The 17,422-nt window shown below is 39.4% G+C and overlaps 1 long non-coding RNA gene across 3 annotated transcripts in view; it reads right to left on the bottom strand.

Moving 5' to 3' along the window:
* The window catches only part of LOC148424525 (uncharacterized), a 118,269-nt gene that overhangs the window by 78,274 nt on the left and 22,573 nt on the right, over nt 1-17,422 (bottom strand). For all 3 annotated transcript variants that reach the window (XR_015865424.1, XR_015865423.1, XR_015865425.1), the window contains exons 2-3: nt 9,022-9,105; nt 8,818-8,923 (exon numbers count right to left, since the gene is read on the bottom strand). This is a non-coding gene — a long non-coding RNA (uncharacterized LOC148424525). The remainder of the gene's footprint in view (nt 1-8,817; nt 8,924-9,021; nt 9,106-17,422) is intronic.

Here is a 17,422-nt window from a genome sequence, read left to right as displayed (position 1 = left end):
TTCACCCAAGACTCAATACTACCTGGACCGCTCACCACTCCAGCCAACTCAAAACACATGCGGCAAGTGAGGACTTATTACCTCGCTTTGACAAGAACAACAATTGGCAAATTTGTTCTGGCTCGGTGGGGGGGGGCGTTAAAATACCGTAGGGTGGAAGGAATGTCAGCCAGAATAAACATAGCTGACCTCGGCGAATAGATCAGATAAACCTGCTGGAAACTCATTAGATGAAGTCTATGACGATATGTGTGAGACCGAGATTGTCATAAATGGGTTAACTCTAGCTTTGCGATATGCGAGATTTGAAAGGCAACAGAAATGATAACCCTGCACGGACAGCGGCCGATAAGAACAATCACTGGGATCCCAGTCACACTAAGCTCATGGGAGGTCTTGGCCAAGTGGAAGATAGTGAACAATCTTAGGTGCTATGACTCACTTCCTGCAAAAAAAAAAAACAAAAAAAAAAACAGAACGCTAAAGGATTTTAACAGAAAAACTAAATTCCCCATAAAAAATGTACAACATCAAATGGACATTATTTACATGTTTTACTCCCTCTCTCAGCCACAGATATAAACCGATTCGATTTACTTAGATGCAATAAGTGAAATGAGCCTGTGCATTACTAATTGTTGCTGAAATTCAGTGATACAAAACCCTCAATTGTTTGTGAAGTATTGATGCAACATGACAAAATTCTGAAGGGAATAGAAACTCTTCAAAAAAAAAAACAACGGAAGCTGACACTTTCTAAGTTTATAGTATTAAGGTAAGGCATTTTAACTGTACAAGTAGCAATCTGTATTCTTTAAAAAAAAACAGTTAAAAAATAATTTAAAATAACCCAAGTATGGGTCAAAAAAGGCCTACCCAATATACATCGAATTGAGCTAAATAATTGAATCGATCCATGATTAATAATATTGCTAATATTAAATTAGAATTGGGAAATTACTATCCCAACTGTTTTAAAATGTAGTGGCGAGTCAATATTTTTCTTTTTTCAATTTGTAATGGACAATTTGTAATGCCTCCGCCTCTAAACACACCAGGGAAAACCAAAAACAAAGGGGCGCCAAAAAACAACCAAAACATCTGCAGGGTATTGGAGCCGCCTCACACAGACACTTTCAAGCCAAGCAGATGGTTTGTCTCCACCATCACCCTTACACACATACACAGGATCACGCTGCAGAGCCGCCAAGCCGTCAGGGAAAGGGGTGGTAACAAAGTTGAAAAATTAGGAAAATTACACATGAACATCCGCGGTTGCTGTATGTGTGCTGTACTGGGAGGAGTGTGAGTGTGTGTGTGTGCGCGTCTGGACTTCTTCTGTCTGTCGCTCAATGCGATGCAGACCTGTTGAGACAGCGAGGGCCGACTCCTGTTTAGACTGGGCCGGCGCCAGTCGTCCCCTCGCGTCGCCCTCAGCAGCGACAGGTGAGACGCTTCAGTCGGCCATCATCACACTCAGCGCCGACAACGCTGTGACACGCCACAGTCAATCTATCACTCCTGTCACAACCGGAAAAGTTCCCATGTAGTGTGAAGGAATTTGTTTTCTTTTTCCTATCATTAATATAAGAATCTCTTTAAGTTTTTATGACATGCTTCTTTGTATTTTGCGCCAAATATTTTCAAAGTTCAGGCCAGGCCACTCATATGCTTTTACCTTGAGGCCTGACATTGTTTTGCTGAAATAAGTATTAAGTAGTAATAAAATGGCGTTTCTACATCTTCAGAATACATCCGCTCTGTAAAGTTCCATTTTTGTCATTCGGTTTTATTCACTGACAAATGAAAGACAATCTCACAAATGAAATGTTGTCAATTTGCGAAATTGCACTGGCCATCTGACCTTAAACTTTAGTAGTAACAAAAATCTGGCACAATCAGAAGGTGAAGGTGTACGACTTTGAAATGGGGTTGGTTAGTCTTTGGAGGGGGTTGATGCACTACTATTATTGTTACTGTACTACTATTCGAGTTTTATGCCCCTACAAAACAGGCAGACAATAAACACGAAACATAAACATGTTTTGTCAACAGTAGGTGAAACTATTCAAAGTCACCAGGAGAATAAGAGGTGACGGATTGCATAGTCTGTCGTCTAGCAGATCTTGTTCAATTTATTGCAAGTACATACTATATAAAGCAGCATGTCCTTGCGTGTTGTATAACAACATCTATAAAACCAGCAGAGTTCACTGTGTGCTGATGACAACCAACAATCGGCTAAATCCCGAGTTCAGGTTTTTGGAACTGCTGATCTTTTTTAGCAAGATACTGTAAGATATCCAATGAGTCTGGTTACATGTCATGAATTTTGCATCATCTGGCCAGGATTTGAAACATAATGCAGAGGTTTTTATGACCCTCCTTTCCTGCAAACTTGTGATCAAATTTGCAGGTATGAATTCCCCCAGCGCCGCACTATAATTTGCCCCTTTATAAAAGTGAATATTACACTCTTCCCCTATGACAGCTTTACAATCTTCAAGGTTAAATGAGGACCAATTGCTAAGCAATATATAACCGGTAGACCGTTCCCAATTAAATGGGCCGACGGTTATAAATATTAGTAATCATTCGGGGGAAAACACACGGCTTGTGAGCCGAACTAATGATCAATGAATCAAAACTGTCCCTGCGTTCACCCCTGTGTAGGATTGACACACACAAGGCTTGTCATAAAACGAGATCACTGAGGAATTTGCTATTTATTGCTGCTTATCAAGCACTGACAGTGGACATCTGTTTAATGCGTGGCGAGGGCGTGCCTTCTATTGAAAGCATTCCTCGTAACGTTTGGCGACCTCGGCGCGCGACGAGAATTGTTGGTGCTGTCGTTTCAATGGGCCTGCATGAAGAGTAGCAGTCAGCCACAGCAGTGACGACAGGTGACATGGAAAGGCTCTTTGTTATGGATGCAGATCAAACATTACGCTACTCCTAAAAAATGCAGATAAAAAGTCAACAAAAAAAAACTGTGTTCCAAAGAGCTTGATATTAGAGATTTAAGACGTGACTCTTTGACTTAACAATAGGCCGTCTCCATTTCACCCAAGTACTGTATTTTACTAGCCGCTTGGCTACATTACAGTATGTCTAGCAAGATGAAGTGTTTTTGCCAAGGCTTGAAAACAAAACAGCCTCAAACCACCATAGATCACAGAAGCAGGACATTATGGAGAACAGATGAAAAAGATCTTACACTTTAATGCAGTAACAATGCCATCAAGAGATGGTAGCTTCTTCTAAGAAGCTGCACAATGTTTTTTTTTTAAATTATGTATCGTTGCTGCCCAATGACAACCATGTGTCGCATTCCTGGACAGTCATATTTTAACAAAACATTACACAAATAACTCAGATTTCCTATTTTTCTCACTGTTTACCATGTCCCGTCTCTGTCCAAAATTTGGACTCATCATTAATCACATATTATAAATCTAATAAGTCCATTTTCAACTATACATCAGACTTGGTTTGGAGAAAATACAGTAGATGGAGTAGATACAGTCATGAAAATCGGTTTGACTTTGCCCTTAATCAATACAAAGTGAATAGGGCACTTGTGGCGTGACCGAAGTTCATTCAGCATAGAACAAAAATAGCTGTTGAGCTATTTATGGACTATTTTTCTTTTCTTTTATGTTATTGTAAATGTGCTGATTACTATACAGCCTATTTACGTTTAATAGTGAGACAGATACACATGCATGCATTTTCTATCCTCGAAAAGACATTTTTAAAATATTTACATGGAAAAATAACTGATAGAAAAATTGATGAGTCCCCTCTTCTGCTATCAATGACCAATATAAGTTGCACAATTAATACCATATTGAGCAGTTAAACACAGTCACTAGTTGTTTACATTTACTGGAATACTTATGGATTGGCACGTGGACATTTGTGGATTTCCCAATAATTTTCAATATTTTAAAATAGTAATTAGCTCAAGATCATTTCTCTTTCTCAAAATGAATTTCAGTGGCCATCATTTATATACAGAATTTCTCATTTCACTGGCCGGCCTGGTCTCTGAACGCAGGACATCACTGTAAAGTATTTTGTTAATAGGAGGGGCAAGGGGAGAAAAAAAAAATCACTATTCCACATAACTATACGACTTGATTTTTAATGCCAAAAATACCTTGTCTTTGCAGATTTTCAGTTTAGTTTTCACAATCACAGATTAATGGAGAGAATTTTTTTTTTGAAAATGATACATTTACTTGTGGAACTACTGGAATTATATTAATGTGTAGTAATGTCCAACTATTACATTTTTAATAACTAGTATATCACAATTTTTTCCATATTTGTGATTAACTGCGTTGTACAAGAACTATTTTCCATGAAGGTTGTAATAGATATTTAGTTGAGTAAATTTTTGGAATTAACACTGTAAATAAAAATATTTCATTTAAAAACTGTTGTAATAGCTTTCTTTGATCCTTTAATGCAATTATTTTCCTGTAAAATACAACTGAACAAAATTACTTTATATGTCACATCACTACAAGCCTTTATTTAAAGGTCCATCCTTCTAATAGAAATAATTCTCAAACCTTACAGTGTTTGGCAAATTTCTTATTTTTACTATGATCCATTTGAGCAACTTTTAAATTATATTTACATAGATATGTTTGCAATTTTTGTGCAAGTGACTTTCCCCTACGTTTGGTTCCAAAGATAGACTTTTTTTTTAATTAATCTCCATAGTTAGTGCTTTAACTTTGACATATTTTGTGATGTCACCGTTGGTCCGAATATTATAGGGAAACAGATACGAAGGATGCAAACATCAGCTCATCATAGTAGCATACTAGCTTGTATTTTCTGTATCCAATTCCACACACTCCACTTGAGTACAATAAAAGTATGATCATTTAGTGAAGCCACCGGATGCGCACACGCATGACAAAACAATAACACAGAGCGAAACGTCCACTGTGAGCCGCCTCCCTCTCCTCTCGCAGAACTCATTCAGAGCCTTTAAAAGCCTCTTCCATTTAACAGTGGGCCCCAGGCTGTGAGTGACAGCCAACAGAATGGACCTTATGTTGTCACGTTCTCAGCCTGGAGGGAGGCCTGGCACAGCACTCAGGAAGGAGGGAGGGAGCGAGCGAGAGAAGGAGGGGGAGGTCTGGGCATGTGGCACAGACCAGCAAACTGGACGTGAGTTTCAAATATCCATAGAGAGTGTTGTTGTTGCCTGCAGGCAGAGTGGCACAGGCGGCCGCCCTTTTGTGTTCAAAGTGAATGAAGATTTGATGAGATTTGATCACCGTTTGACCAAAGAGCATCCCGGTCTTATGAGAACATTGTCCAGATGTTGTTTGATCCGTTCTTGTGTTTCCAGGCAAGGGAAACGCGTGGTACAGTATGGAAACTACTTGACCTCCTATTGAACTGGAGAGGGCAGGAGTGAATGTATTCCAGTTTACACAATGTCATGATTGACAGCACCGAGCAAAATATCACATATGTTTGGGCAGGTTTTGTCATGGAGCCTTTTCTATTGGAAACGATACTTTATTAGGGACGCTTTCGTAGTTAATACGCTGCCACACAAGAGCTGCATCGCACTGTTTCTTCTCTGAGACCGGAAAGGGAATAATTCAGATTCATACCAAATGGCCCAGAAGAAGATTCTGCAGCATTATATAAGAAATAAAGTATACATTTTAAATATAAATTTAAAATATGGAATGTGCCATCGGTTGAATGATAACTAACCATTAGGGGAAACATGGCCACAACGGGAATGAATGGGTAATTTGGGGTGAAAATGTTCCATTAGAAAACCACCACAATTTTTTTTTTAAAATAGTATGTCAAAATTGGAATTATATGAATTGGGTGAATTATGAGTTAGGAGATACATGTCAAAAAAGTTGGAGGAATAAAAAATAGAACTAACAAGACTGGAGGTCATCAAACAATATACAAAAAATAACATGCATATAATGTAAATAATAACGTGATTTTATAAATATCGGATACAAGAATACAAATTAAAATGATGAGACATATCGAAATATAGTAAGTATTGGAACTGAATATTCATAGAGTATTTATTAGTTTGTTTACTTTCTTTTTTGATAAGGCCCACTTTACCTAAGGGCGTATTCAATTACCATGAACCTGATTTTACCAATAAACTTTATTGGTTGTTTAACTGCAAAATGTAATTGACAGCATAGAAATAGTCATCTTATAATGGCCGTTTAACTCAAAAAGCTATTTTTTGCGGTGGTGAAAAAAAGAAGAAAGAGAAATCAAAGAACAGGAAAAATGTGAAATTGATACCTAGCCCATTGTCTGGCCCGCATGTGCAGCTACCTTCACCTATCAAAAAAAAAAAAAAAAAAAATCCCCCACAATCAGGCTCTTTGAAAGGGTCTTTGGAGCAGACAAGCCGGGGTCCAAAGCTGGCCTATCACGTTCAGGTATGCGAGCGAGAAAGGCGACGTGGAGCCCCGGCGAGGTGTTGACAGTGAGTGGCAGGTGGAGCGACTGTTTCACAGTTCACTTGGAGATTCATGAAGCATTTTGGACGGGGGCTCCTTTGCAACGTCGTCGCCAGCGGCGTAACGCGATACCCAGCCCGAGGGATACAGTAATGTTCTTACACGAATGGCCCCCAACCAAACGATAGGCTCCCGGTGACAAATGACACATGCTTCCACTGTCTTTTCTGCTTTCTATTCAAAACAGCTTTCCAGCGTTGTTTTGCATGCTCATGTTGTGACAGGCCTCTAAACTGATTACGCCGTGCCCCGGGATCTGACACTACAGCGTGTTGCCTTCTATTTGTTGATTACTATTGATTTTCTTTGATACTTCATTTAAAAATCAATGGCAGGAGCACAAGAAAAATAGGTGCAGTTTACACGGACTTTAACATAGTATTGTGTGACGCGGAAGGCCGCGCTTTTGGCAGTCCCCGTGATGGAGGCAGCCAATTAGGTGGAAAGCTCTTAACAGGTGAGAGAGGCCTCGCTCGGATCGATGGCGCGCTTTCGTCTCCAATCACAGAAAGTGGCCATAAATTACGGCGCATCTGTTTTGTTTCCACGACAGCGAGGGAGCAACTTTTTTTGTTGTTGTTATTTCTTGGTATCCCTCACTCTGTCCAGGAGTCCCACTTGTGAGCTATCTTCCATCATTACATGACATGCGGGGAGGACAAGTGTCAAATAACAGTGCCGCCAAAGCGTGATGTATGTCAGGAAAATTTCACCTCTCAGTACATGTACATTTACAGTGGAGGTGTTTGTCTTTTTGCGTTAAGTTATGCCCGGTTGCATGCAAAAGCCACTCTAACTGAAAGGGCCATATGCACATGAACACATGTTATATGTGTTTTGACCTTTCGTCTGTTTTTTCTGGGAAAATTCTTGCCCCAGTGGAGAAGAAGTAGGTAAGAAATGTTGATTGTATGCCATGATAAGACACGCATTACCTGCAGGTTGCCACTAACAAATATTCTTACAATCGTTTATATATTGATTAGGGCAGCACGAACAGTGGTGAGCATGTTTGCCTCGCGGTGCAGAGGTCGCGCGTTTGCTTCCAGCTGCGGCCTTCCCATGTGGAGTTTGGGTCTCTCTAGGTATTCCAGTTTCCTTCCACAATCCCAATACATTGCGGGTAGCTATATTGGACACTAAATGGTCCTTTGGCATAATTCTTAGCCTGATTGGTTGTTTGGCCCTGTGATTGATTGGCAACCAGTTCTGGGTGTGCCCTGCCCACTGCCCAAAAACTACTGGGCTAAGCACCAGCATGCTTGCGGCACTAGTGAGGATAAGCAGTTAAGATGATGGATAGATATTTGTTGATTATTCTATTAATTAATCAATCGCGGTCATATGGTCAATTGCAACAGTAATATTGGTAGATCGCATGACAACGCACAACATGCAAAAATGACAAAAACAACAATAGGTGCAAACAGGAAGAAAGGCTATCTATGTAATATTCTAATCATTTCACCAAAAGCTGTAGTTTGGAAATTATGAGGAATAACAAAATCCTCTCCATGTACAAAATGCAAATAATAATAATAGCACAGAATCAATATAATCAATTGTTTCATACATACAGTACATCACTTAGGAACAAAAAACATCCATATATATATATATATATATATATATATATATATATATATATATATATATATATATATATATATATATATATATATATATATATATATATATACCTACCTGTTGTAAAGTTGGCATGTTTCAGTTTTGCACTAAAACATGCTGTTATTGAATCTTCCTTATCGAGCATGGCAAAATTCTTTCAAATTAATTATTGTGGAAGGCCAGTAAAGCTTTAAAACCCTATGAAAGTTTACCAGCACAACAACTTGGAGGTCGAGCATCTTACGGGGAAGGATAGTGTTCAACCTTAAAGGCCCCACTGTACTCCTACTTATCATTCGACCCTCTCACATAACCATCTCCATAGCAACAAGTAGGATATCCTGTATACTGGCGCTGTACAAAACAGGCAAATTATTTGCATTGCACTCAAAACAATGTATTCTAATGCGTTACACAAATACAGTACGTGCTAAAATGATTATTTTCTGTGAACAAGATATGCTAAGTTGCTCTTAGGTTTTGTTTGAACGTCTTTTGGTCTTTTCTGTGGCCCTAATCTTTTTCCTCCTTTATTCACACTTCCCTCTCACCACCCCCTTTAGCTCAAAGTCAAGCATGCAGAAAGGAGCAGGCAGGTCGTCTCCAGCAGACCCGAACGCTCTGTTCTCAGAGTACTCACCTTTCACCCGGCGTGAATGTGACGCGGCATCGCTCGGGCCCCTCGAGCCCCGCGGAGACCAGAACACAACACCCGCCAAACAAACCAGCGGAGGAGATCCAGTGGTCTGCTGAAAGACACAAGGTGGCATAAAGAAAAGCAGGCAGCACAAACAAGCCAGCGACATTGTAGAAGAGACATCGAGATGACACTGAGGTTACATACGGAGAAGTTGAGGCGCCTTTTTTACATAAGGAGGCAGGTGCCTTTGTGCGCGGCCAGGAGCCGATGCGTATCTTCATCTCTCCTCTGTAACACAAGCAACATATTATTCAATTAAAAAAAAAAAAAAAACATACGGTTATAAGGTGGAAATTACAAAGTTGAATTTTCGATTATTATTATCGACTAATCGAGTGATAAAACATATTTTCTATTTACTAAGGCTGACAGTGAGTTGAAGTGAGTGGATATGACTACTTTATTATCTTTATTATCTTTAGACGCCATCAAAATGTTCCCATGCTAATGGTTAGCAATCGTGATTAGCATTAGTGTGCTAGCAATTACCATTTAAGGTCAACAAATACTAACTACTACCATTTAGTTCTCACATACGTAATGTACATACGACATTATATAGTGTCCTTAATTAAAGTCACAGACAATACTTCAACAATATTCGGTTAGTAAATTTGAGAGTGGAGCTGCATGCAGCACCTCCTGCTATCCGTAGTGAAAAAAGATCTAAATCTTACATATTGTCCCTTTGATGAAAGCCCATGAACTACTAAATCACAAAGTCCTTTTGACCACTAGGTCGTGCACCAAGACAAATAAAAAAATACAGTATATCACACTGGTCTTTGTATACATGTTTTTTTTTTCTCAGTAGTGCTGTGGTATACCTTCTTCACTTTGAAGTAATTGAACATGACTTAATTTTTTTTATCTCAAACTTGGTCAGTCTCAGTTTTTGTCATTGCAACACAGCATGCATCCGCGAGAAAGGTGCATGAGGAAAACTGTGGTGTAATCATGGAGCTTCGAGGCATATTTTTTTGTCTATTTGGTCTATTTTTAATGTCGACTCACCCAACTTGGTCGACGTACCCCCCCTACCTCTAATATTAATTAATATTTAGCTTCAGCTTTGTTTTTGATGCAATAGCAAATGGTTATCAATGATGGCAAATGAAGAAGTGATGAGTAACATAATACTGGAAAGAAAACATATGGGCCCTCCGTTCAAAATGAGGGAAACAATCATATATCAATCACATATACAGTTAAGTATGCTAAAATAAATAGCATGCAGATGAAAACATAAGGAAAAAGTGAGTGTGAGAGTGTGAAAATAATTCTCCTAAATTTTGCATCCCATTATATCAGTAAGATTTAAAAAAATAAATGAATCTACTTTAACTTTGTAATACTGCATTGTTAGGCAGCACATTTGCTCATAGTTAGCACATCAGCCACATAGTTCTCAGGTTCTAGTTTTGAGGTCCTGGACATGAATGCTGGGCTGATTGAAGAGTCAAAAGACTCAAAATTGTCTTTAATGTAAATGTGAATGGTTGTAATTTATCATACATCCTAAATTAAGTCAAAAGGGTTTCTCACTCCGATTTGTCTTGTGATTGTCACACAAATTCTTATATGTACTGTAATTCCTCACAACAGTGGCATTTCCTAACAGATGTTCTGTCAAAATTGGTTGCCAGGTGCATCATCCATTTAAGAACATAAACACCTCTCCTCAAATAGACTGAATCCAAGTGCAAACAAAAGCCTCCCTCCTCTACACTACTCATTAAAATGTCATCAATCCAGGTTCAAATTGATCTTGGGTTACAATAAACTGGACCTCCATCACAGCTGAACAAACCTCATTTGGATAAGAACCAAATTACCCCTCCTTATACAGCCAGCACTATTTTGCAACTTTGTAACAATGCCGCCATTCATTTGTAAATATCGTCCATGTACATGACTTCCTGCTGGCCGCTCACATGCATCCAGCGGCAGCGACCTTGCCCCTACCCCCCTCCTCAAGCAAAAGTGACAGATGCTCAGTAATCTGTGTGAAAGGCGATCCGCCACTTAGCGGGATTGTTTCTGTTACACCTTCAAGAAGAGGCGGCCGGCAGGCTCGGCGCGATGCAGCCAACCCCTGTAACTGCTGTCCTGGGACCTCAGGTGGACACAGCGGGTGATGGGACACCACGCGTGGAACGAGGAAGAGGAGAAGCAGGAGAGGTTTCACGCCTCGGAGTCATAAAACAGTTGCGGCCCCCTCCCCGCAGAGTGCATTGTCTTAAAAACAGATGGCTGACATATTGACAAGGGGAGGTGAGATGATATGGTTGCCAAGAGCTTTAAAAGTGTGAAGACCCTCCAACATATGGGAGCCTGATAATCGCCGCTAATGAATACGTTGTCAGGTGCTGTCAAACAGCTGCCTCATTGGACGGCATGGAATGAAGGCTTGTCGGATCGATTGATTAAGAGTTTTACAACCTCCTGGTGCCCATAAATCTGCACATCAAAAGTGGACAGGGAAGGGATTTGTTCCAATCTAATAGTATGTTTTAATTATTTAGCTTGAGATGTTCGACTTTAGGGGGAATCTCTATTGACTAAGATCTTTGTATATGACATTGGGATCCGTAGTGAGAGTAAGCAACAGGTGGAGGAGGTGGAGGTCTGTTAGAGTTTTGGGGGATAAAGTCAGTGAGCCCAGAGTGAGATAGTTCAGACATGTCCAGAGATAGTAAATATATAGGTAGAAGGATTCTGAATTTTGAATTGCCAGGCACAAGGTCTAGAGGAAGACTGAAGACAAGGTTTATAGATAATGAAAGAGGACATGGAAGTAGTTGGAGTCAGAGAAAAGGAAGCAGGTGGCAGGCTTAAATGGAGACATTTGATTTCCTCTGGCAACCGGTGAAGGGAAAAGCCAAAAGGAAAAGAAGTAGTTTGACATTAGGGGGTACCAAAGATTTACTTTACTTGTGGATAATATGACGATTGATGGCATTATAATCGGTCATTTTAAGAATTCAGTCAATTGAGTGAAATTTATTGGTGTACCACATTTTTGTGACTATGCAGCAAATGAGTCAAACTTAAATTCGACACCCATACATAGGACGCACCTGATTACAAGGCACATTTTTGAGAAAAATCTAAATTTAAGTGCACTTTAAAATAAAATAGAATAAAAAAAAATACAATAAAGTTCAGATTAAGCATCACCTGTTAAATACAATTTCCCACACATTGAAGCATTGGGATTTGTATGCAAAGCTGCTCTGCTTAAGCGCGCAACCTGAGCATGTTTAAAACATGATGTAATTCCTACGACGTAGCTTTTAAGTTGAAGGTGATTTACTTGGCCGGCCGCAGAAAAAGGCATTTGAGCCGCTGCAGGAAAGATTAGAGTACCATGTTTTTTGGCCCATGAGGCGTACTAGACTACAAAGTGCAGTCACAATCAACAACTCTACTCTAGGTAATTTCCATGCATAGGATACGCTGGGTTATGAGGTATATGAGGTGGAGTGTTGCATATTAAGAGAAACAAAACAGAAGAGCAAATTAAACTTTTAAAAGCAAGTCTTTGTTTAGGCTGTATGTCAGGTGTTTACTGGACGAGGAGGAGACCAAGGCCAAAGAAGGATCTTGGATGGCCGATCTTTCGTTCAATGTGGACTGAAGCAGGAAGGGAGGGGATGATAACTACAATTTGGACAATTCTATAAGATACTGGGCCGAGCGAAAGTCAATGCTTTTGACAAAACGATGTGGGATCCTGATACTTGTACACTTGCTAACCTCTGGGGATAAAAACAAATTAAATTGATATTTCTCGTGCGAGTTTTATTGATCCGTGGAGAAAAAGAACGAGCTAATTCATTTGAGCGTTCTCCTTTCAACGAGGGTGGAAAAATACACAATTTCTCTCAATGCCTGTACCGAACTTTACGATAATCTTAATCGCATCTTGAAATTTTGGCACTATCATTCTAAAGTGGTGTTTAATAAACTTTGAGCATTGTTTTACACTATTTTACAGTAGAAAAATATGACTAACCGGCAACCTTTGGCCCAAAGGTGGCTGAACGGACTCCCTGAATTTCCTGAACACAATATAGTGCATAGAAAATGAATTAATGAATCGTGAATTCTATTTCTGCACAAAAATACCTATGAAAAGTTAAATCTAGGCCTTCTAATGAAGAGCATTTAAATTGTTCCGCATGTCGCTATACATCGCTGACATACATAGATGAACAAAGATACATTATTTGCAGTAAACAAATATTTGAATGAGTGGTTAACAAGGCTTCCTCACAGTTGGAAGTATCACAGTCGGAATATCATCTTGAGCCTTCCGTTCAAGCGTTTGCATTTTCTCCTCATGCTTGCTTGGATTTTCTCCGGGTACATGAGAAAACATTAAACCCACCACTGCCGGCCAGATGATTTTCCAGAACGCAGTGGTTAAAGCAATTAAGGCAAAATGGAATGCAATGCCTGACAGGAACCTCCAGAGGTGCTGTTGATTCAGTATCAGATCATTTTCTGTTTGCAACTTTACAAGGCCTTGTTCAGTGAAACACGAGAAGCCGTGTCCTTCCTCCCTTCCACCTATGGCGGCAGTAAAACCATCTGTGTGTCATAACGCCCAAACGTGTCAAAATGATATGTCAAACCAGGGCCTGCCCATTATGAGGCACAATAGCAAGCCTGGATCGATTTCCCCCGAGCGTGAAAGGACAGATTCCCCCGCTTTCTTGCAGAGTGGCCGCTCGGCTCACTGCTCCTCTTCAAAAGGTGGCAACTATGTGTCACTGTGTGTAACGGGAAGACACGTGAAATATAGAGTTTCACAGCGCGCTTCCATTCATGCTTATGATTGCTTTGTTTCCTGGACAGATTTCCATACGGGACGGCAAGGTGGGGACCCCAGCTTTATAAATGAGCTGCTGCTTTGTCAACACAGGGAGGGTGGTTATCTCAAGCAGTAGCTGAAAGATTGATGGGGTGAGATCATAATCAGTATAGTGACATATAGACACTGTACTTCTGCAGGAATGTATTATGTTACACCAGCGTGTTGTACCATTGACTTATGACTAATTGTCTCATTGTTTAGCCTCCAGAGTCTCACAAAGGGACCTATTGCCACTTCAATTTTCTACATTGTCTTGTTAGCATAGTTTGGAACCCAACCAGTTTTCAAAGCTGGTAGATTTAAAAGTTCTTCTAATTTAGGTCAAGAAAATTCATTTGTTTCCAGAACAAACTGTTGTCATCATAAATATTCATTTCATTGTGAAGAGATTCGTAACAGATATCAAAGCGAGATGAGAATTTGACCACTGAATTAAATTAAAACACGTTAAAACAATTCTTGTTGGAACATGTCTGACACCCCGCCTGACAAAAGTGAGAAATAATACGAAAAATCTTTAAATAAAATAGATTATTTGTTGACATCTGCTTACAAGAAACCATTTAATAGCTTTGGTTTTAGGGTATGCAAGAGAAAAAAATAATACATTCAGTGTGATTCCCTTTATTAGATTAAAAAAATGATAAGTGCATTCCGCCTTCAAAAATCAAGTACCCTACCTTAATTTTCTGTCATTCGTACACTTGGAACCCCAAACAAAATATTCATATTTTCCCCTAAGGAAACTACTGAAATTGGAATACTAAAGTAAAATAATCAGTTACAGGGTCAAAGCATCACCGTCATAAAACCTTTATTACCTGTCACGGGTAGTATGGGTGGTAAGGCAACAGTCAGGGAACTGTATAAAAAAAAAAAAAAAAAAAAAAAAAAAGTAAAAACGTAATCACTACTAAAGAGAGCAATGAATAGTCAAATACATTTTAACTGAGAGTACTGGTGATTAATGAGAATTAAAGTCTCCTTAAAAGTTACATTTCTAGTTTTCTGCGCATTATTAACCTCTCAATAGTGCTGTGCAATAATGATTCTTCCAGGATCTTAATTTTATTCTTTTTGACTGTCATTTTACAGCAGATTCTGACAAGACTATTTGGTATGGCGTGGGGAACAATTCAGCAAAACTGAGAGCTTCCTAAAAATGTACAGTGAGAGCAAAAGCATACGTAAACTTTCCCTCGACTCGAACATTGAGACAGATGCGCTGCGTTATGAGTAAAGGCGAGGGGGTCACAAGAGAGGAGCGTGGGTCCTCAGATCACAGGGTCCCATTCCTTCCGCAGCCTTTTCAATTAAGCCCCGGCGCACTGGCAACAATTTATGAACGTGACCTTCCAACTCCCCGGCTCCTGCTCTCAGCCCTGGAAGACCTCTACCACCCCAAAACTACATCAAACCAACACCCCCCAACACCCTCACTCTGACTCTTTGACCCGCCCATTTTGACTATACGAATCGAGTTTCAGGCGCATGCAAAAAAAAAAAAAAAAAAAAAGCTTGTGTGTATTATGTATGAAGTCATACAGTCGCAAACAGATGCGAGTCCCCCCCGGTGTTCACATTGTGGGGTCAGTGGTTATTCTTCAGCCGAGGCTCAAAGGTGAGTAATAAAAAAATCCAATACAGTAAATGCACAGGGTCAGCAGCATATCAATATATAATACAGAAAGGGGACAAATGACACGCCATAAGCCAACGGAGAGCGATTGAATTCTCTGTTTCTCGCTATCTGCGGATGCATCAATCTGCGGCTGTTGATGATTGAATTAAGAAGGCGGCGTGATTAACAAGTTCTTCAAACAAGCCGGAATTGCCTGCGATCTGATGCCCCGAGACCTTGATGGGCAAAACTATTTGTGACGTCTCCACAGTTCAGCCAGCTGTCTTCATTTTAATTAAAAATCTTTCATGGCTCCAAGAATTATGGAAGGCGCGACTCAGGCCTCTGGCAGCCTCCGAGTGAAATATCACATAACAAATGATAAGTAAGCAACGGTTAAAGCCATCGGGGGTGTGACAGAGGATGCCATTTGCCCAAAAGGGGGCCGGCCAAGGTCTGGAAAGTAAATGCTCGCAAATTTATTAAAATGATGAAATTTGATATAAAATTATCGAGCATGCTGTCATTGAGTAGAGCTCTTTGCATTGCCAGCAGCGTTCCTGTTGAGCTGCTTGACCTTTATTTGACCTGAAACTATCAAATAGTTCTTCAACTCAAATTTGACTTTACAAGGTTGTGAAAAGTTTTATTTCTATTTATGGCTTTTTTTGGAGAGTAATTTAAAGCGTTTAATGCAGTTCTGTTTATTTTCTTGGCAAATAAACTCTGCTCACTAGCAAACAAACTTTGCGGAGAGTCTCTAACACAAAGACAAAGGCGATCCAAAAGAGGAAGGCTTATTGGAAAATTGAAACAAACTGTACACTTTGCAAAGCTAAGTTCAAACACTGTAATAGTTGTGCATCTTTGGCATTGTGTCTCAGAGCTGAAGTTACCTCTACAGGGCCTCGCAAATTCTGCTGGAGCGTGCTTCTAATGGGCAGAACTAAACCCAGAATGAAAGGTTTTGTCAAGTGTTCCTATGACAAAACGAGAAGAAAAAATGTCTGTAACAGGATTCGGTAGTTTTATTCAACTGATGTATTTAACAATTAAAGGATTAATAAGTAAATATCAGTTACAAGCTTAACGGCTTAAAATGGTAAAACGATTAAAATGGTAAAACATATTCCGTTTTGATTAAGACGTTTGTTTGCTCAAAAAAAGAAATCATCAACACTTCTTGATCATATTGATGACTTCATGATTAATCTACAATTCATGCAATTTTTATATAATGAAAACAGTCCAAACTGCTAATTAGAGTGTGTTTCAAAGTTTTGAAAAATTACTGTCGAGACAGGCTGTTTTCATTTCTTTTCTTGCTTTTTAAGGAAACTTTGATCACATTTAAATTTATAGTAAAATGTGCATCATACTTTTATGATCAGACAAAGTAAGACAAATGCAGAAATGATGACCATTCAATACATTATTAATCTCCAAATTAATTAAGAACTGATCTCATTTCTTATGTCATGTCTGTGCTTGCTATAGTTAAAAAAATATCCGTACCCACAAAAAATGGCTGTACTGTACTCCCAACACATCACCATGACTTGTATATTTGCAAATCATTTTTAGATTTTGAGATGCACTCAGGCTGACCTGGCTATAAGTCTGCGAACAATTACACCTTATCTTCCCGCGGATGACATCACAGAGCACCACATGAAGATTTAACATCTCAAATGCATACATTACGCATGGGCATAAAAAGAAAAGTGAGTGTCACTTTTTATGGTAGCTTTTAACTATGCAAAACACCCGTTGCGGTCTCAACCAAACAGTCGTACTTTGTCATCTTTATTCAAGTTCATCTCTGTGACCTCCTCCGCACTGCCTGCTTCTCTCTAATAGACCAGTCCCGCCGATGACATCATAACTCACACAATCTTGAGTACAGCTATTGTTATCTCTGCTTTTATCGCCACCATCGACATGATGCTTCATCCTCCAACATCAGTGATGAGTCTAATATGATGCATTGTATCCAAAATATTATTTTTGTTCTTTTTGTCGCTTGTTACTGTTATGATAAC

Source organism: Hippichthys cyanospilos, chromosome 4 (genome assembly GCF_059441005.1).
Source record: "Hippichthys cyanospilos isolate Australia breed blue-spotted pipefish chromosome 4, RoL_Hcya_1.0, whole genome shotgun sequence".
NCBI classification, from domain to species: domain Eukaryota; kingdom Metazoa; phylum Chordata; class Actinopteri; order Syngnathiformes; family Syngnathidae; genus Hippichthys; species Hippichthys cyanospilos.
This window is presented reverse-complemented; position numbering and strand designations above follow the sequence as displayed.